We start from the raw sequence: 23,008 nt of genomic DNA, 5'->3' as shown, positions 1-23,008 counted from the left end.
TTATCGTTGTAAAGACATTTAATGTATATATATCATATTAAGAGATATTCATACATGATAATATCATGATAATATAATAATTTAAAATCTCATTTGATATTATAAACATTGGGTTAACAACATTTAACAAGATCGTTAACCTAAAGGTTTCAAAACAACACTTACATGTAACGACTAACGATGACTTAACGACTCAGTTAAAATGTATATACATGTAGTGTTTTAATATGTATTTATACACTTTTGAAAGACTTCAATACACTTATCAAAATACTTCTACTTAACAAAAATTCTTACAATTACATCCTCGTTCAGTTTCATCAACAATTCTACTCGTATGCACCCGTATTCGTACTCGTACAATACACAGCTTTTAGATGTATGTACTATTGGTATATACACTCCAATGATCAGCTATTAGCAGCCCATGTGAGTCACCTAACACATGTGGGAACCATCATTTGGCAACTAGCATGAAATATCTCATAAAATTACAAAAATATGAGTAATCATTCATGACTTATTTACATGAAAACAAAATTACATATCCTTTATATCTAATCCATACACCAACGACCAAAAACACATACAAACACTTTCATTCTTCAATTTTCTTCATCTAATTGATCTCTCTCAAGTTCTATCTTCAAGTTCTAAGTGTTCTTCATAAATTCCAAAAGTTCTAGTTTCATAAAATCAAGAATACTTTCAAGTTTGCTAGCTCACTTCCAATCTTGTAAGGTGATCATCCAACCTCAAGAAATCTTTGTTTCTTACAGTAGGTTATCATTCTAATACAAGGTAATAATCATATTCAAACTTTGGTTCAATTTCTATAACTATAACAATCTTATTTCAAGTGATGATCTTACTTGAACTTGTTTTCGTGTCATGATTCTGCTTCAAGAACTTCGAGCCATCCAAGGATCCATTGAAGCTAGATCAATTTTTCTCTTTTCCAGTAGGTTTATCCAAGGAAATTAAGGTAGTAATGATGTTCATAACATCATTCGATTCATACATATAAAGCTATCTTATTCGAAGGTTTAAACTTGTAATCACTAGAACATAGTTTAGTTAATTCTAAACTTGTTCGCAAACAAAAGTTAATCCTTCTAACTTGACTTTTAAAATCAACTAAACACATGTTCTATATCTATATGATATGCTAACTTAATGATTTAAAACCTGGAAACACGAAAAACACCGTAAAACCGGATTTACGCCGTCGTAGTAACACCACGGGCTGTTTTGGGTTAGTTAATTAAAAACTATGATAAACTTTGATTTAAAAGTTGTTATTCTGAGAAAATGATTTTTATTATGAACATGAAACTATATCCAAAAATTATGGTTAAACTCAAAGTGGAAGTATGTTTTCTAAAATGGTCATCTAGACGTCGTTCTTTCGACTGAAATGACTACCTTTACAAAAACGACTTGTAACTTATTTTTCCGACTATAAACCTATACTTTTTCTGTTTAGATTCATAAAATAGAGTTCAATATGAAACCATAGCAATTTGATTCACTCAAAACGGATTTAAAATGAAGAAGTTATGGGTAAAACAAGATTGGATAATTTTTCTCATTTTAGCTACGTGAAAATTGGTAACAAATCTATTCCAACCATAACTTAATCAACTTGTATTGTATATTATGTAATCTTGAGATACCATAGACACGTATACAATGTTTCGACCTATCATGTCGACACATCTATATATATTTCGGAACAACCATAGACACTCTATATGTGAATGTTGGAGTTAGCTATACAGGGTTGAGGTTGATTCCAAAATATATATAGTTTGAGTTGTGATCAATACTGAGATACGTATACACTGGGTCGTGGATTGATTCAAGATAATATTTATCGATTTATTTCTGTGCATCTAACTGTGGACAACTAGTTATAGGTTACTAACGAGGACAGCTGACTTAATAAACTTAAAACATCAAAATATATTAAAAGTGTTGTAAATATATTTTGAACATACTTTAATATATATGTATATATTGTTATAGGTTCGTGAATCAAGAGTGGCCAAGTCTTACTTCCCGACGAAGTAAAAATCTGTGAAAGTGAGTTATAGTCCCACTTTTAAAATCTAATATTTTTGGGATGAGAATACATGCAGGTTTTATAAATGATTTACAAAATAGACACAAGTACGTGAAACTACATTCTATGGTTGAATTATCGAAATCGAATATGCCCCTTTTTATTAAGTCTGGTAATCTAAGAATTAGGGAACAGACACCCTAATTGACGCGAATCCTAAAGATAGATCTATTGGGCCTAACAAACCCCATCCAAAGTACCGGATGCTTTAGTACTTCGAAATTTATATCATATCCGAAGGGTGTCCCGGAATGATGGGGATATTCTTATATATGCATCTTGTTATTGTCGGTTACCAGGTGTTCACCATATGAATGATTTTTATCTCTATGTATGGGATGTGTATTGAAATATGAAATCTTGTGGTCTATTGTTACGATTTGATATATATATAGGTTAAACCTATAACTCACCAACATTTTTGTTGACGTTTAAAGCATGTTTATTCTCAGGTGAATATTAAGAGCTTCCGCTGTTGCATACTAAAATAAGGACAAGATTTGGAGTCCATGTTTGTATGATATAGTGTAAAAACTGCATTCAAGAAACTGATTTCGATGTAACATATTTGTATTGTAAACCATTATGTAATGGTCGTGTGTAAACAGGATATTTTAGATTATCATTATTTGATAATCTACGTAAAGCTTTTTAAACCTTTATTTATGAAATAAAGGTTATGGTTTGTTTTAAAAATGAATGCAGTCTTTGAAAAACCTCTCATATAGAGGTCAAAACCTCGCAACGAAATCAATTAATATGGAACGTTTTTAATCAATAAGAACGGGACATTTCAGTAGTAATAGTTGGATTTGTTAGTGGCGAGTTGTGGGCTTCCGATTTAAAGGATCCTGGCTACCTGCTGCATCTATTGGCTATTCAAAACGTGGGCAAAATCAAAAAAGTCTATTAATTTGATAACTTATATAATTTTTTATTTTTATAACTAATAGGATATTCAGTGAATGCACCGAGCAAAACGTTCATCACCTTTCATACGTTCACCACCTTTCATACGTTCACCACCTGTAACTCGATCAAGACATCTAGCCAATATTGTCGCCATTGATTTTTCTTTAGAATCATCATCTAGTCAACCAAGTACTCCAATTCAAATTTTCGATAATCCATTTTTTGAACCCGACCTCACAATTGAGAACCTGGAGGATATTCAAGGACAATTCAGAGATCCTGAACCACTAATCATTCCTCATGTACCACCAATCATTCAACAAGAGATTGTCGAGGAAGAAACCATTAAATCAGAATCCTCTAGTGATTCAGATTCAACAAATTCAATCATGGAAAATCATGAACCTCTAAGCATGGAAGACCGAATGAGAGCTACACGCACTGGCCAAGGTCATGCCATTACTCAACCAGATATTAATGCGCCAGATTATGAAATCAAAGGACAAATCCTATACATGGTAACTAATCAATTCCAATTTAGTGGTACGCCGAAGGAAGATCCAAACGAACATCTTCGTACCTTTAATAGGATATGTACTTTATTCAAAATCAGAGAAGTTGAGGATGAACAGATCTATCTCATGTTATTTCCCTGGACTTTAAAGGGAGAAGCCAAAGATTGATTAGAATCGTTACCTAAAGGAGCGATTGATACATGGGATGTCTTAGTTGAGAAATTTCTTAAAAGATTCTTTCCGGCATCTAAAGCCGTGAGACTTCAAGGAGAAATTGTTACGTTAGCCAAATGAAACTTTATATGAAGCGTGGACAAGATTCGGAAAGTTGTTGAGAGGAAGTCCTCAACATGGTTTAGACACTTATCAAATAGTACAAATATTCTACCAAGGATGTAACATTACTGCACGAAAAGACATCGACATAGCAGCTGGTGGTTCCATTATAAAGAAAACCGCAACTGAAGCTTACAAAATTATTGATAACACAGCCTCCCACTTGTGATAACCCGAAAATTTCCGACCAAATTTAAATTTAAACTTTATATTATTCAGACATGATAAGCAAAGTCTGTTAAGTTAAATTTCAAATATTTTGAACTGCATTCATGTAATCATTTAACCTCGACCAATTTTCGACGATTCACGAACAATAGGGTGTAAATAAATATGTATACATATGAATATAAACAAAAGCATACATATACTAATTTGAAATAATACAAATACAATTTAATCAATTAAATTAAATATGTTATTAAAATGAATATATATAAATATATATATGACTTTCATACATAATTAATATTATATGTACATTGTATTAAATATAAAATATATAAATATTAACAAATCAAATGTGATATAAGTATTACATACTTAATAATATAAAAGATTAATATATAAAAATGTAATCACAAGTTAAAATATAGTTGTTATATTAATGTTATTACTTTCATTATTATTATTAATATTAATATCAGTATTATTAATACTATTATATACGTATAACATATATATATATATGGATACATTAAATTACTAATATTATTGTTATTATATTAATATCATTATTATGATTATGATTTTTATTAAGATTATTATCATTAAATTTATAATTACTGCTATCATTAGGAATCATTATTTTTATTTTTTTTATAATTATTATTAGCATTAATTAATATTAAATTTATTATTTTTATTAAAGATATCATTATTTGATATTATCATATTACTAGTATCTTTATTGATATCATTATTATTAATTATTACCATTTTTATTATTATTTATTTTTATCAATAACAGCATGCTATATAGTAAATTATAAAATATTAATTTCTGATGCAATTAAAATTAGTTTCCTGTCAACATCTCTTTCAAATTCTCTTTGATTTTTTTCTGATCTGATTATGATAGTTGTCGAGTTCATTTGCAATATAAACAAAAGAATCTGTTTGCTTTCATTTTCAACTGTTAATATTTTTTGTTTTTGGTCTGCGAGAGAAATAAATCAATTTATCCCACCATTAGATAACAATCGACCAAATGAGTTTTAATAAAACCTTCTATCATTAACTATCAATCATCCACAATTTTCATCTGTTACCAAATGCACAATTACTCATAAACTCAAGAACACTAAGTCGTCCCCTGTAAACTCAACTTTTTGGCCATAATTCCAATTCGAACCAATTATTAAAATCTATAAATGCAAAATTGTTCTAAATCTAGTCGTGATTCTATCTGCAAAATCTCACCTTTCAATTCTTCAAAACGAAAGAGAATTTTGGAGTCAAACTTTTATTTAAAAAAGTCAAATTTTTTGTTCTTCATGAAATTCAAGCTCGACTGTACGTTTCTGTTTCAATTAAGGATGGAGAAAGATTATAGGAAGCTTTTAAAACTTATTTCATGTTGTGACTTTTATCTAAAACGGTCTTGAAATCAAAATCACGATTTGTTTTTTTTTTTTTTTTTTTTTTTTTTTTTTTTTGTGTTTCACGAACTGCAGTAGCAGTTCCTTTTACAGTTTCCTTTAATACAAACATTTGATTTTGATTATTTATGTTTGTTTTAAAATATCTTAATCATTGTTGGAAAGATTCAAACTGTTTTGGTCGAATCTGTTTGATGAAGAAGATGAATAAAGAACGCGGGTTATAATTGACTCAAGTGGGTTTATAATCAGGAAAACATTACTGCTTGAATGGTTAAGGGGTGTGTTGGTATACGGAAGGTCTCGGGTTCGAGCCTGGATGAGGGCATCCATTTTTTTTGGGACTCTTTCTTTGTGAGGTAGTTTCCTTATTAACATTGATTATTATTATTAATAATTATTATTATTATTATTATTGTTATTATAATTATTATTGTTATTGTTGTTATTATTTTTATTATTATTAATAAGTATTAGTAATATTATCAATAGCGTTATTATTATTAAGTATTATGAATATCATAATTATTAATATTATCATCATTAGTATTATTATTATTGCTATTAGTATTGTTATTAATATTGTTACTGAAATTATCATAAACCGTAACCTTAATAACAGTATAATGATATATGTATAAAAATTGTTATGATTATGATCATAATTATATGAGTATATGGATATAAAAGGTTATAAAAATATTAACACAATGCATAGTATATGTATATAAAAGATTAGGAATACCGATAGTATTATTAGAACGATTAAACTTATCATTTTTATTATGTTATTATTATTTTCATTAAATATTAGTATTAGTATCATTTATAAACAATAGCAGTATTATTAACCTAGTTATAATTATTATTACCATTATTATCATTATTAATAGTATTAATAGTATTACTATTATTATCACTATTATTATTATTATTATTATTATTATTATTATTATTATTATTATTATTATTATTATTATTATTATTATTATTATTATTATTATTATTATTATTATTATTATTATTATTATTATTATTATTATTAGTAAAAGTAATATTACTATAGATATTATGGTTATTATTATTATTATTACTATTATTATTATTATCACTAGTATTATAATTACTATTGGTATTATAATTATCATTATAAGTACTATAATTATTATGATTATTATCGTTATAAGTGTTATTATATATCTTATCATGAGTATTATTATGTAAATACAAAAACCATTACCATAACTATCATTAAAAGTAAAATTAATATGTTTACATTATTAGAATTATTAACATTATTATTAATAATATTAAGTATTATAATTATTATCATTTTTACCACTATTAATATTATTTTGGTGTATTTATAATTACTATCATTGATATACAAATGATATGTTTAATACATATAACATAACAAAAAAAAATTAATATATATATATATATATATATATAATGAATATATGAAATATATATATATATATATATATATATATATATATATATATATATATATATATATATATATATTAATATAAAAAAAATGATATGACTAATATATATATATATATATATATATTGTGATGACCCGAAAATTTCTGACCAAATTTAAACTTAATCTTTAACATTTCCGACATGATAAGCAAAGTCTATGAAGTTGAATCTCAAAATTTTGAACTATTCAATTACCCTTCGATTGTTCTCAATGATTCGCGAACAATTATATGTATATATATATATATATATATATATATATATATATATATATATATATATATATATATATATATATATATATATATACTATAACTTGAAAACGTAACAAAGTGTTATGAAAATGATACTGTGCATTAACCTTATTGGTTTGATTATCTGATTGATATTTAGATAAGTTAACTAAAACGTTTAAGATGAACCAGTAAAACACTAATTTACTACAGTATTTTCGAATTGCTACAGTACCCGAAAAGCTACAGTGTTTTCGAAAAACACTATTTGCTACAGTAAACCACTATTTGCGAACAATATATTCTTCATCATCATCTTATCTTAAATATTCTAAGATATTATCGTATCTTCCATTATAAATATCCTCCATATTTCTGAAGATATTTTTTCTAAACCATTCTTATCTGAAATCATTACCTCTTCGTGCTATCTGTATTACATCATAAAAGAAACTATTTTAGTTTCTAAATTCTGAAACCTTCAATTTTAAAATATAAATATTTTGAAGTAGTGTTGGGAACTGAAGCATGAATTAGTACAATATAATGATACTTGATCAACGTGATTATATTACAGTAAGTCATGCTGAGTTTCTAATGGAACGTGATAAAGGTTCACAGATCTCACCCTCATCATGAACCATGTTACATAGCTCTTTCATTCTATATAATCTCTAAATATATCAAGAAAATATATTTCTTGATGATTCGGTCTTTTCCGGATATTCTAGTAATTTGACAAATCAAGATCGTGCCATTACAATTCCCTTCTTAGAACATTAACTATGTTCATTTCAAAATCCATACCTACAAATTCTGGACCATTATTCGCTTGACTTGAAGTCGGGAAGAGAGAACGAAAGCATGAAGCTTCGAAATATAACGGAGAATAAAAAGCCCGATAAAAACACATAAATTTACAAACCGTGTATATCAATGCGTATAGCAATATAAAGACACGGGAGAATAAAAAACACTATAACCCCAAGGTAGTGATAGAAGAAAATAACTTCCTCTGGTGGTAGATGAAAAAGAAGAATGACATATATGAAAGTTAGGAGTATATCAAGAATCAGAACTGGATGAAGCATTTCACAATCTTTTGGAAGTATAAAATAAGGGAAAAGATAATAGGAGTGGTGAAAATAAATGAAACAGAAGAGGTCAATTTATAGCGAAATATCAGACATAGCAATCGAGGCAGATTACGCATTTAATCAAAGAAAATCCTAATTTCCGCAAATTCCGAAGAAACAAATCTTATTTAGATAATGAAGATTTTCTATTCCTTAAATTCCGAAAATCAATCGTTACTAAGTCAAGAGTTAAAAACGAATCTCTATTTCCTCATATCACTCTATTACGATAACTTCCCTCATACGCTTCGAGTAATTGGATTGTTTTATCCATATTATTGAACGGTGATAAAAATTCTATTTATCAACACATATTCGTCATGAAAACATTTTTATTGTTAGCCATGACGACCTCACTCAAATTTCGGGACGAAATTTCTTTAATGGGGAGGTATTGTGATGACCAGGAAATTTCTGACCAAATTTAAACTTAATCTTTAACGTTTCCGACATGATAAGCAAAGTCTATGAAGTTGAATCTCAAAATTTTGAACTATTCAATTACCCTTCGATTGTTCTCAATGATTCACGAACAATTATATATATATATATATATATATATATATATATATATATATATATATATATATATATATATATATATATATATATATACTATAACTTGAAAATGTAACAAAGTGTTATGAAAATGATACTGTGCATTAACCTTATTGGTTTGATTATCTGATTGATATTTAGATAAGTTAACTAAAACGTTTAAGATGAACCAGTAAAACACTAATTTACTACAGTATTTTCGAATTGCTACAGTACCCGAAAAGCTACAGTGTTTTCGAAAAACACTATTTGCTACAGTAAAACACTATTTGTTACAGTAAAAAACGACTTTGCTACAATGCTACAGTGAAAACGACTTGATACAGTAAAACACTATTTGCTACAGTGCTACAGTGAAAAATGACTTTGCTACAGTGAAATACTATTTGCTACAGTACACTATTTGCTACAGAAAACTCTATTTGCTACAGTACTATTGCTACAGTATTTTTATGTCGACGAACTAGCAAACAAAAGCGGATCAGGCGGCCATGCGATCGCATGGCAAAAGCACTGAAAACCCATGCGATCGCATGGGGTACTGTAGCAGGCCACATACTATAAAAACTCAATCTGGTTCTTTGTTTCCTCAATCAGTTTACTCCGTATATATTTAAATTATATTATTATTATTATTATTATTATTATTATTATTATTATTATTATTATTATTATTATTAATATTAATATTAAGATTAATATTATTATTAATCTTATCATTATTAGTAGTATTAGTATTATTATTATTTATACATAAAATACTACGACGAGGTCATGAGCGTGTCACATTCAAAATGGGTTTTCAAAAGGGATAGAGCTAAGGAAATTATGGGTTATAACTATGGAAGTTATGGGTAATATTCTTGGGTATTGTTTGCAAATCAAACCTAGTGTTTATCATCTCTGTTGCGTCTACGTACTTTCCTGCAATATTGAATCACAATATTGATACGTGAGTATTCATATCTTATCTTTTATATATTAATTGTGTATCCATGTCTAGTGCTCGAGTATTTATATTTATGCATGCTTGTATGCTAAATTTCATCGTTAAACAGTTTATAATGAATCTCGAATTAAATACATATATTACTGGTAAAAGGTATATGATATACATGTTTTTGGAAAGCTGGCGAAAAATCAATGACTTTTCATTTAGATATCGAGTAGTTTCGATGAACGGATTAAAATATATGATCAACTGAATTATGATTGACGTTAATTGAAATTGCTTTTGAATCTGCAATTAAGATTTAAACAACTTGTTTACGAGATTGATAAATTAGATTTTTGAATATTACCAACCGAGTAAATGAATCCTTATATAAGGTACGTCTTGTTTTGTTAAACAACTGTCAAAATTGACTTTTTGAAATGACTTTGGATAACTTTTGTATGTCGATCTCGAGCATTAGGATTGTGATACACTATGACCTGACCTAGCTTGATAAACATTTATTGACCAACATATGTTCTCTAGGTTGAGATCTACGGTTATTTGGTAATCCGAGTTTCAGTCACATTTTGGTGAACGACTTTATATGTTGCTAAGGTGAGTTTCATTTGCTCCCTTTTTAATTGCTTTTGCAATCTATATTTTTGGGCTGAGAATACATGCACTTTATTTTAAACGCAATGGATACAAGTACATACTTAATTCTACACTGAGTTTAAACTGAAAATCCCTTAGCTTTGGTAACTAGTAGCTGCCAGTTATAAGAACTGGTGGGCGCGAATAGTGGTATATGGATCCATAGGGCTTGACATCCCCGTCTGTTCCAGGTATAGAAACCCTAGCCTGAACTATAAAACAGACGTATGCTATTTGAGTTTAGTACACGTTGGTTTGCGTGTATTGTACATGTTGGTTGCATGTATGTTAAAACGGGGGTACTTATTATAACGTTGAAGTTTAGCTACCAGGGTGCTCAATCTTGTAGAATATTTTGATAAACGTTTCTGGATGAAACAACTGAAATCTTGTGATCCACTTTTATATACAGATTATATGAAACACTAAAACTACGAGCTCACCAACCTTTGTGTTGACATTTGTTAGCATGTTTATTCTCAGGTTTCCTAGAAGTCTTCCGCTGTTTGCTTATATGATAGACAAGCTATGTGCATGGAGTCTTACATGGCATATTTTTCAAGAAAACGTTGCATTCACCAAATCATCACCATGTATCTTATTTTGACTGCATTGTCAACGGAAGTACTGTTGTAAACTATTATTTACGGTGATTGTCTATATGTAAAAATCATCAGATGTCGAAAACCTTTGATTTAAATATTCATATATGGTTTTCCTTTTCAAAAGAATGCAATGTTTATAAAACGTATCATATAGAGGTCAAATACCTCGCAATGAAATCGATGAATGACGTGTTCGTCCATATGGATTTGGAGCAATCGTCACACACACACACACACACACACACACACACACACACACACATATATATATATATATATATATATATATATATATATATATATATATATATATATATATATATATATATATATATATATATATATATATATATATATATATATATATATATATATATATATATATATATATATATATATATATATATATATATATATATATTTGTTCGATTACAACGATGAATATTAATAAATACACAAATGATATAGGTTCGTGAATCCGAGGCCAACTCTGCATTGTTCAGTTTCGTTGTATGAATATTTTTACTACAAAATATTGTAGGGTGAGTTCATTTGATTCCCTTTTACTCTTTACATTTTTGGGACTGAGAATACATGCACTGTTTTTACAACTGCTTTATTAAATGCTTTTAAAATATATCTTTGAACTGCGAATACATGCAATGCTTTGATAACTATTTTATGAAATAGACACAAGTAATCGAAACTACATTCTATAGTTGAATTATCGAAATCGAATGTGCCCTTTTTATCATGTCCGAAGTTTTCCCGGAATGATGGCGAATTTATCATGTCCGAAGTTTTCCCGGAATGATGGTGAATTTATCATGTCCGAAGTTTTCCCGGAATGATGGCGAATTTATCATGTCCGAAGTTTTCCCAGAATGATGAGAATATTCTATATGCAACTTGTTAAGGTCGATTACCATGTGTTCAATCCATATGAATGAATTTTATGCATGATGTTTATGGGAAACGGGAATATTAAATCTTGTGGTCTATTAAAATGATGAATTTTATTGTTTATGATAAACCTATGAACTCACCAACCTTTTGGTTGACACTTGAAAGCATGTTTATTCTCAGGTATGAAAGAAATCTTCCGCTGTGCATTTGCTCATTTTAGAGATATTACTTGGAGTCATTCATGACATATTTCAAAAGACATTACATTTGAGTCGTTGAGTTCAGCAAGATTATTATTAAGTTAATTATAGTTGGATATATTATGAAATGGTATGCATGCCGTTAACTTTTGATGTAAAGAAAGTTTGTCTTTTAAAAACGAATGCAATGTTTGTTAAATGTATCATATAGAGGTCAAGTACCTCGCGATGTAACCAAATGTAATGTATTCGTCCAGATGGATTAGGACGGGTCGTTATAGTTGGTATCAGAGCGGTGGTCTTAGCAAACCAGGTCTTGCATTAGTGTGTCTAACTGATAGTTGTTTAGATGCATTAGTGGGTCTGGACTTCGACCGTGTCTGCATGTCAAAAGTTTTGCTTATCATTTAGTGTCGAAAACTATTTGCTTATCATCCTTAAAGTCTAGGCACGTCTTATTACCTCTATTGCATAGACAGTGTATAGATAAATTCATATCTTAGCGTATCTATTATAGTTACCTTTGCCTGACAGCTTCTGTAGATTCCTCCGTAACTTATGGGATTTTAGTATTATATATGCATATGTAAATTATGTATTGCAGGGTACTAATCTACATCCTATAATCTATTTCTTATCGAAAATCCTTCATCTGATCGTACGAGATGAATCCCTCAACCAGTTCAAGTTCTTCGGATTCCGATAGCTATTCCGACATGGATGTTCACCTAAGCTCCGGAAGCAGTGTCACCAGAATGAATCAACCTATCAGCCATCCCCAATTCATCTGATGGGTTCGTAGTCTATTAAATCAATGCAGACAAGAAGAAGGCGATCCCTTCCATTCACCACATTTCCCTCTTGGCGAAGAACCTGAAGCACTTATCGGCGAGCCTGTCCGTAATACTATTTTCTCTCTCATTTCCAGGGTATCTTGGCATGACTATATATTATCTCAAATTCTAGATCTTATTCATTCGCTCGTTTCGACCGACAATCATTCCGAAATAATAGAAGAAGTCAACGAACTTCGTGCTCGAGTAATCAATTTGGAGAATATGGTGCAAAATTTACCAGCTTCAGCAACATCACCGGTACCAACAGTACCATCAATAACAACACCAGTACCATCAACAATCCATGCTTCAACACCTTATTCTGTATCTCGAGTATAATCATCGTTTTACGTATCGTTCTACATCAATTATTTTCGTTCTTCATGGCGATTATGTAATCTCTAATGTTTTAGAGATTATGTATTCAAGTTCTAACGGTAAATCAAATGAGATTAATATTATATTAACTCATTAAATCCATGATTACATCTGAAGAAAATATATATGTATATATATATTTTCATAAAGATTGTAATTAAAAGTTCTTTTGTACAAACTGTTAATGGTGAAAATATTTTAACGGGTAGGTAATACCCGAGGAATATTTAGATTTCACAGTAATAAGTTACACTGTACATTCTTCGAATCTAATTCAACGGTCATTAACTATCCTCCTTACATCCACATATATACGAATCTGTTCACCACAGAATAACCATTTTTATTCAATTTCATATTTGGATTTTGACTTATCAGAATCCAACAAGTGGCATAATGAAGAAAACATTGGACAAAATAAAATTTGTTAGAAACAAACAAATTAACTATGAGAAATTTTGTTAAGAATCCACGCTAACTGTTCCTAGCTAACTGTTCCTAGCTAACTGATTACATTTTATCTATCGCAATTTTATTTATCGTCATTTAATTTTTGTTATTTATTTTACGCACTTTAAATATTGTAGTATAAATCGGGACACATATACAATGTTTTGACATATCATATTGACGTCATCTATATATATTATTTGGAATAACCATAGACACTCTATATGCTGTAATGCCCGAGTTCGCTATACAGGGTTGAGGTTATTTCTACAATAATATATATACTTTGAGTTGTGATCGAGTCTGAGACATGTACACGGGTCACGATATGTATTGATTAATTCGAATATTATATATTAAACTACATATGAATTATTGAATTTCTAACTGTGAACTGCTAACTGTGGACTATCAACTGAGGACTACCAACATTAGACAATTAAAATGAATTAAAATATTGATTATAACATATGAAACTAAACAATTCTTCAAGTTTGCCACTTGATTTCATCTTAAACCTCATTTGTATCATGACGATTACAAATCTGCGTTCAAACCTTTCATGATTCTTGAAAACACCTCAAACTAGAGGATAAACCAACCGCACTTCATCTACGGAAGAAAAGATTGATGCATATAATTATGCACCTGAAAACACTCGAAACCTGATTAAACGTTAAACACGTATCTGTGCTAGCTCCTTTGGCGTTGATATTACCAAAAATAACTTTGCAATCTCTTTCAAAATTAGCCAATTTTGTCACAGCTTCAGCAAATCAACTTCGACTTCTCATTCGAATGAACTCTACTATAACTTTGACTTATAAGTTCGCCTTTCATCATCGTTACCGGAGAACCATTTATATTCCACCACATTAGCAGTAAACTTACCAACAACTTCATTACTCATTGGCTTAGTCCCTCCGAAGAACCATTATATTTGTTCGTTAAAACCTATTCATATACTCATTCGCATCTTGTAACGAGAATTGCCATACCAATTACCAGAAATTTAGCAATCAGTATTTTGAATCTCGCAGCATTTCTACGTCAACCGATATATGTATACATATAACATTTATCTCTTAGAATCTTGATCTTCCATTCTGAAATTTTAAAAAGCACACAGTCTATGAATCAGTTCTCTGAATGTTAGAAAGTGCTGATGAAGCAACAGAAACTATAAACGACCTTAACCATCGAAAGTATGATGATAAAGAATGGAGTGTTGGAAACGCTCAATAGAAAATTTAGTACCAAAAAGCGGATTATGCGAAATTATGAAGGAGGCTGTGGACAAATCACAAGGACTAAACTTGTACATAAAGAATCCTGATGATTCTGATTCTGATGAAATATTTAGCAAATATCTTGCTCCTTAATCACTCTAAATCATCGTGAATGAATTTCTTCATCACAATCTGATTCTAAAATTCTAAGATATTATCGTATCCTCTATTATAAATATCCTCGATATTTCTGAGAATATTTTCATAACTATCCTTATCTGAAATCGTTTATCTCTTTGCGCTATTAGTGTTACATCATATAAGAAACTGTTAGTTTCTATATCCTGTAAACTTTCGAGTTTAAACTATGAATGTTTTTGAAGTAGTGTTGGGAACTGAAGCATGAGTTAGTATAATATAATGACACTTAATCAACGTGATTATATTACAGTAAGTCATGCTGAGTTTCTAAATGGAACGTGATGATTCACAGATTATAACGTCATTATGTGCCATGTACACGACTCTTACATTCTACCTAATCTCTAAACATATCAAGAATATATGTTCCTGATAATTCTATCTTTTCTCTTGAGTTCTGGTAATTTGACGAATCAAGATCTTGCTATTACCATTTATTTCCTAGAACATTAACTATGTTCATTTTGAAATTCATATCTATGAATTCTGGATCATTATTCGATTCACTTAAAGTCAGGAAGAGAAAACAAAAGGATGGAACACCATAATATAAAGGAAATGAAGAGGGTGGATTTATAGTGAAATATCCGACAGAATAATCAAAACAGATTATCGCATTTAACCAAAGATGATCATAATTTCCTTAATTTTTGAAGAACCAAATTTTATTAAGAAGATTTTCTTTAAATCCCTTGAATTCCGGAATTCAACCAAGACAATGTCAAAAGTTAAGACGCACCTTATTTTCTAAATTCAAACGTGACTGCATCAAAAGATATGATGAAACTTTATTTCTCTCATTTCACTCTTTTGTGATAGCTTCATTCGTACTCTTCAAATAATCGAATTATTTTATCCTTATTACTCAATGGTAATAAAACTCTAATTATTAGCTTATATGAGTCATGAAAACATACTTATTGTCAGCCATGATGATTCCACTCAAATTTCGGGACGGAATTTCTTTAACGGGTAGGTACTGTGACAACCCGGAAATTTCTGACCAAATTTAAACTTTAACTTTATATTATTCCAACACGATAAGCAAAGTCTGTTAAGTTAAATCTCAAACATTTTGAACTGCATTCATGTAATCATTTAACCTCGACTAATTTCCGACGATTCACGAACAATAGGGTGTAAATAAATATGTATACATATGAATATAAACAAAAGCATACATATAATAATTTGAAATAATACAAATACAATTTAATCAATTGAATTAAATATGTTATTAAAATGAATATATATAAATATATATATGACTTTCATACATAATTAATATTATATGTACATTATATTAAATATAAAATATATAAATATTAACAATTCAAATGTGATATAAGTATTACATACTTAATAATATAAAAGATTAATATATAAAAATGTAATCACAAGTTAAAATATAGTTGTTATATTAATGTTATTACTTTCATTATTATTATTAATATTAATATCAGTATTATTAATACTATTATATACGTATAACGTATATATATGAAGATGGATACATTAAATTACTAATATTATTGTTATTATATTAATATCATTATTATGATTATGATTTTTATTAAGATTATTATCATTAAATTTATAATTACTGCTATCATTAGGAATCATTATTTTTATTATTTTTATAATTATTATTAGCATTAATTAATATTAAATTTATTATTTTTATTAAAGATATCATTATTTGATATTATCATATTACTAGTATCTTTATTGATATCATTATTATTAATTATTACCATTTTTATTATTATTTATTTTTATCAATAACAGCATGCTATATAGTAAATTATAAAATATTAATTTCTGATGCAATTAAAATTAGTTTCCTGTCAACATCTCTTTCAAATTCTCTTTGATTTTTTTCTGATCTGATTATGATAGTTGTCGAGCTCATTTGCAATATAAACAAAAGAATCTGTTTGCTTTCATTTTCAACTGTTAATATTTTTTGTTTTTGGTCTGCGAGAGAAATAAATCAATTTATCCCACCATTAGATAACCATCGACCAAATGAGTTTTAATAAAACCTTCTATCATTAACTATCAATCATCCACAGTTTTCATCTGTTACCAAATGCACAATTACTCATAAACTCAAGAACACTAAGTCGTCCCCTGTAAACTCAACTTTTTGGCCATAATTCCAATTCGAACCAATTATTAAAATCTATAAATGCAAAACTGTTCTAAATCTAGTCGTGATTCTATCTGCAAAATCTCACCTTTCAATTCTTCAAAACGAAAGAGAATTTTGGAGTCAAACTTTTATTTAAAAAAGTCAAATTTTTTGTTCTTCATGAAATTCAAGCTCGACTGTACGTTTCTGTTTCAATTAAGGATGGAGAAAGATTATAGGAAGCTTTTAAAACTTATTTCATGTTGTGACTTTTATCTAAAACGGTCTTGAAATCAAAATCACGATTTGTTTTTTTTTTTTTTTTGTGTTTCACGAACTGCAGTAGCAGTTGTAATATTTTTAAATTCTTTTCCTTTTACAGTTTCCTTTAATACAAACGTTTGATTTTGATTATTTATGTTTGTTTTAAAATATCTTAATCATTGTTGGAAAGATTCAAACTGTTTTGGTCGAATCTGTTTGATGAAGAAGATGAATAAAGAACGCGGGTTATAATTGACTCAAGTGGGTTTATAATCAGGAAAACATTACTGCTTGAATGGTTAAGGGGTGTGTCGGTATACGGGAGGTCTCGGGTTCGAGCCTGGGCGAGGGCATCCATTTTTTTTGGGACTCTTTCTTTGTGAGGTAGTTTCCTTATTAACATTGATTAATAATAATAATAATAATAATAATTATTATTATTATTGTTATTATAATAATTATTGTTATTGTTGTTATTATTTTTATTATTATTAATAAGTATTAGTAATATTATCAATAGCGTTATTATTATTAAGTATTATGAATATCATAATTATTAATATTATCACCATTAGTATTATTATTATTGCTATTAGTATTGTTATTAATATTGTTACTAAAATTATCATAAACCGTAACCATAATAACAGTATAATGATATATGTATAAAAATTGTTATGATTATGATCATAATTATATGAGCATATGGATATAAAAGGTTGTAAAAATATTAACACAATGCATAGAAGTATTTGTATATAAAAGATTAGGAATACCGATAGTATTATGAGAACGATTAAACTTATCATTTTTATTATGTTATTATTATTTTCATTAAATATTAGTATTAGTATCATTTATAAACATTAGCAGTATTATTAACCTAGTTATAATTATTATTACCATTATTATCATTATTAATAGTATTATAAGTATTACTATTATTATCACTATTATTATTAGTAAAAGTAATATTACTATAGATATTATGGTTATTATTATTATTACTATTATTATTATTATCACTAGTATTATAATTACTATTGGTATTATAATTATCATTATAAGTACTATAATTATTATGATTATTATCGTTATAAGTATTATTATATATCTTATCATGAGTATTATTATGTAAATACAAAAACCATTACCATAACTATCATTAACAGTAAAATTAATATTTTTACATTATTAGAATTATTAGCATTATTATTAATAATATTAAGTATTATAATTATTATCATTTTTAACACTATTAATATTATTTTGGGGTATTTATAATTACTATCATTGATATAAAAATGATATGTTTAATACATATAACATAACAAAAAATATATTTATATATATATATATATATATATATATATATATATATATATATAATGAATATATGAAATATATATATATATATATATATATATATATTATTAATATAAAAAAATGATATGACTAATAAATATATATATATATGTATATATATATATATATATTTGTTCGATTACAACTATGAATATTAATAAATACACAAATGATATAGGTTCGTGAATCCGAGGCCAACTCTGCATTGTTCAGTTTCGTTGTATGATTATTTTTACTACAAAATATTGTAGGGTGAGTTCATTTGATTCCCTTTTACTCTTTATATTTTTGGGACTGAGAATACATGCGCTGTTTTTACAACTGTTTTATTAAATGCTTTTGAAATATATTTTTGAACTGTGAATACATGCAATGCTTTGATAACTGTTTTACGAAATAGACACAAGTAATCGAAACTACATTCTATGGTTGAATTATCGAAATCGAATGTGCCCTTTTTATCATGTCCGAAGTTTTTCAGGAATGATGGCGAATTTATCATGTCCGAAGTTTTCCCGGAATGATGGCGAATTTATCATGTCCGAAGTTTTCCCGGAATGATGGCAAATTTATCATGTTCGAAGTTGTCCTGGAATGATGAGAATATTCTATATGCAACTTGTTAAGGTCGATTACCAGGTGTTCAATCCATATGAATGAATTTTATGCATGATGTTTATGGGAAACGGGAATATTAAATCTTGTGGTCTATTAAAATGATGAATTTTATTGTTTATGATAAACCTATGAAATCACCAACCTTTTGGTTGACACTTGAAAGCATGTTTATTCTCAGGTATGAAAGAAATTTTCCGCTGTGCATTTGCTCATTTTAGAGATATTACTTGGAGTCATACATGGCATATTTCAAAAGACGTTACATTCGAGTCGTTGAGTTCATCAAGATTATTATTAAGTCAATTATAGTTGGATATATTATGAAATGGTATGCATGCCGTTAAATTTCGATGTAAAGAAAGTTTGTCTTTTAAAAATGAATGCAATGTTTGTAAAATGTATCATATAGAGGTCTAGTACCTCGCGATGTAACCAAATGTAATGTATTCGTCCAGATGGATTATGACGGGTCGTTATACCACTGACATGAGTGGCATCAAGAAACAGAAATCGTTAGATCATCTAAAGTGGCTAGAACCGATTCTAGCCATGATTTTGATTCCATTTCCGCAAAGTTAGATGTTTCGAAAGACGAATGTAAAAGATGACTAAAGATATTCACGCAATACGAATTAGTTGCGAGCAGTGTGGAGGACCACATTTGACAAAAGATTGTCTCAGTATTGAACAAATAATGGAACAAAGAGAGAATGTTTCATATATGAACCAAAGGCCTTGAAATAATTATCAAAATAATTATCAACCGCCAAGACCAAACTACAATCAAAATCAGAATTATAACCGAAATGTTCCATACAACAACCAACAAGGTCCTAGTAATCAACAAGTATCTAATAATACTTACAATCAGCAAAGACCTATTTTTCCAAATAAACCACCACAAACCGATGATAAAAAGCCAAATTTAGAAGATATGATGTCGAAGCTAGTTGAATCTCAAACTCAAATTTTCACATCTCAGAAATAAACGAATGAACAAAATTGTAATGACCCGCACTTTTTCGATCGTTCTATACTTATAAGATTAATATTTACATAAATTAAACCTTACCAACATGATAAGCAATCCAAATTGTTGAGACTTATGTTTTTGAAATGAGTTTTACACAACGTTTGACCGTCTAGTTTGACTGATGATATCACGAACTATATAACATATGATAATTATACGTTTGTGTATATATATGTATATATACATATTTAACATGATCTAAGGATGTTTTAATATCTCATTTTGTATTAATAACAATAAGTTATAAGTATATTTTGAAACTACAAACTTAAGTTTTCAAAACGATAACCATACGTAATGTTATTTGACATAAATACTTATAACATATAATGTTTATACATATATTGTATATGTAATGTATTTAATCACTTTTAAAGACTTAAATACATAAAACAATATAAGTATATTCACAAAAGATAGCTATATTTGAATTCTCATTCCATTTTTCACAAGATTTTCTATACGTATATCTAGAGTATATGTACTCGTATCATACCTAGCTTCTATACGTATTTACTATTGGTATATACACATCAAATCACCACCAACCAGCCCTTGTTCATGCCTTATGTATAAGGTAACTCTCTTGTTCATGCCTTATGTATAAGGTAACTACTTTTGATGTTTAGTATGACTAATTACATAAAAATACAACATGAAATTTTGTCCATGTTTTTCCATTAATCATGTTTTTATGGCCTTAAATACATCTTCCATTTTTAAATTTTATTACCTCATTTCTTTAACCAAAAACACACTCTTAAGAAACTCCATAACCATTCAGCTAGTATCCATGAAGATCTAGCCATAAAAACATCACTTAAACACCATAAGAAAAACCTTACAAAAACACTTCAAGAATCCTTTCAAGAACACAAGTTTACTTCCAATCTTTCATCCAACTCCATCACTTTTTTTGGTTCTAGATTTTTACTTCTCTTTTACAGCAATCTTTTCCAAGTAACTTGAGGTAGTAACTTTGTTCATAACCTTATTCGATTCATATATATATATAGCTATCTTATTTTGTGGTATAAAATTTTAACAACAAGAACATAGTTTGAATGTTTTCAAACTTGTTTGCAAACTAAATAGATCCTTCTCACTTAACTTTTAAAATACTTCAAGACCTGTAATATATCATAAATATATGCTAATTTAACAAGGTATAACTTGGTTTTTCAAAGAACACCTTAAAAACTGAATTTACGACGTCGGAGTGCAACCGGGGGCTGTTTTGGGTTGGATAATTAAAAACCATCTTAAACTTTGAATTGGAGGTTTATTTTCTGGTAAAATGATTTTTACTATGAATATGATAACACATAAAAATTTCATGATTTAACTCAAAGTATAAGTATTTTTAGAAAAATAATCATTTAAGGTTGTTTACATGATGGAAAATGATTAACTTCATAAGTTTCACTAAAGTTTGACCTATGACCTGTGATTTCGAATAAAAACTAAGGTATTTACAGTTCATAGTCTTAAAGAGGGACTCGATCCAAGGAAGTGGCAAGTTGAATCAACGAAAACGGAGTTGTAACGAAGAAACTATGACCAAAACGAGATCGGATATCTAAGACTAGTTTAGCTACGAAAATAATTGGAGAAAATTAAATAAATCACATCTTTTTAAAATAACATGATATTTTATATATATGTACTCATAATTTAATTTTATATGGTTCAGGATCACCCGTAAACAATACGAGAAGATTAATCATAAGATCCCATGATTGTACGCAACACGTCATTTGACAACACCGGTACTTTATGTACGCAACACGTCATTTGACAACACCGGTACCGTGGATCAAGATTAATCTCGACCAATACATATACGATGGGGGTTTTTATTTATTTCATTGGGGGTTTATTAAACACCTAAAAATGAACCATTAAAATTGAATTACTAACATCGGACTGCTAACTACGGACTAAGGAATTATTAAAAGTATTAAATGTATTATAAGTATATATATGTGACGTTTGTTTAAAAATAAAAGGTATTGATATATTATATATGGATAGGTTCGTGATATCAATCGGAGACCAAGTCAAAATTACATATCTTCAAGACGAAAGTGAGTATATAGTCCCACTTTTAAACTCTAAGTATTTCGGGATGAGAATACATGTATTTTATGTTTTACGTTATGGACACAAGTAACTGAAAAATATATTCTACGTTGAGTTGTACCACTGGCATACTTCCCTGTAGCTTGGTAACTGTTATTTACAGCGGTATTGTAAACGCGAATCCTGTTGATAGATCTATCGGGCCT

This window comes from Rutidosis leptorrhynchoides, chromosome 4, assembly GCF_046630445.1.
Source record: "Rutidosis leptorrhynchoides isolate AG116_Rl617_1_P2 chromosome 4, CSIRO_AGI_Rlap_v1, whole genome shotgun sequence".
Lineage (NCBI taxonomy): Eukaryota > Viridiplantae > Streptophyta > Magnoliopsida > Asterales > Asteraceae > Rutidosis > Rutidosis leptorrhynchoides.
The sequence above is the reverse complement of the archived record's forward strand: the minus strand, read 5'-3'. Positions refer to the sequence as shown.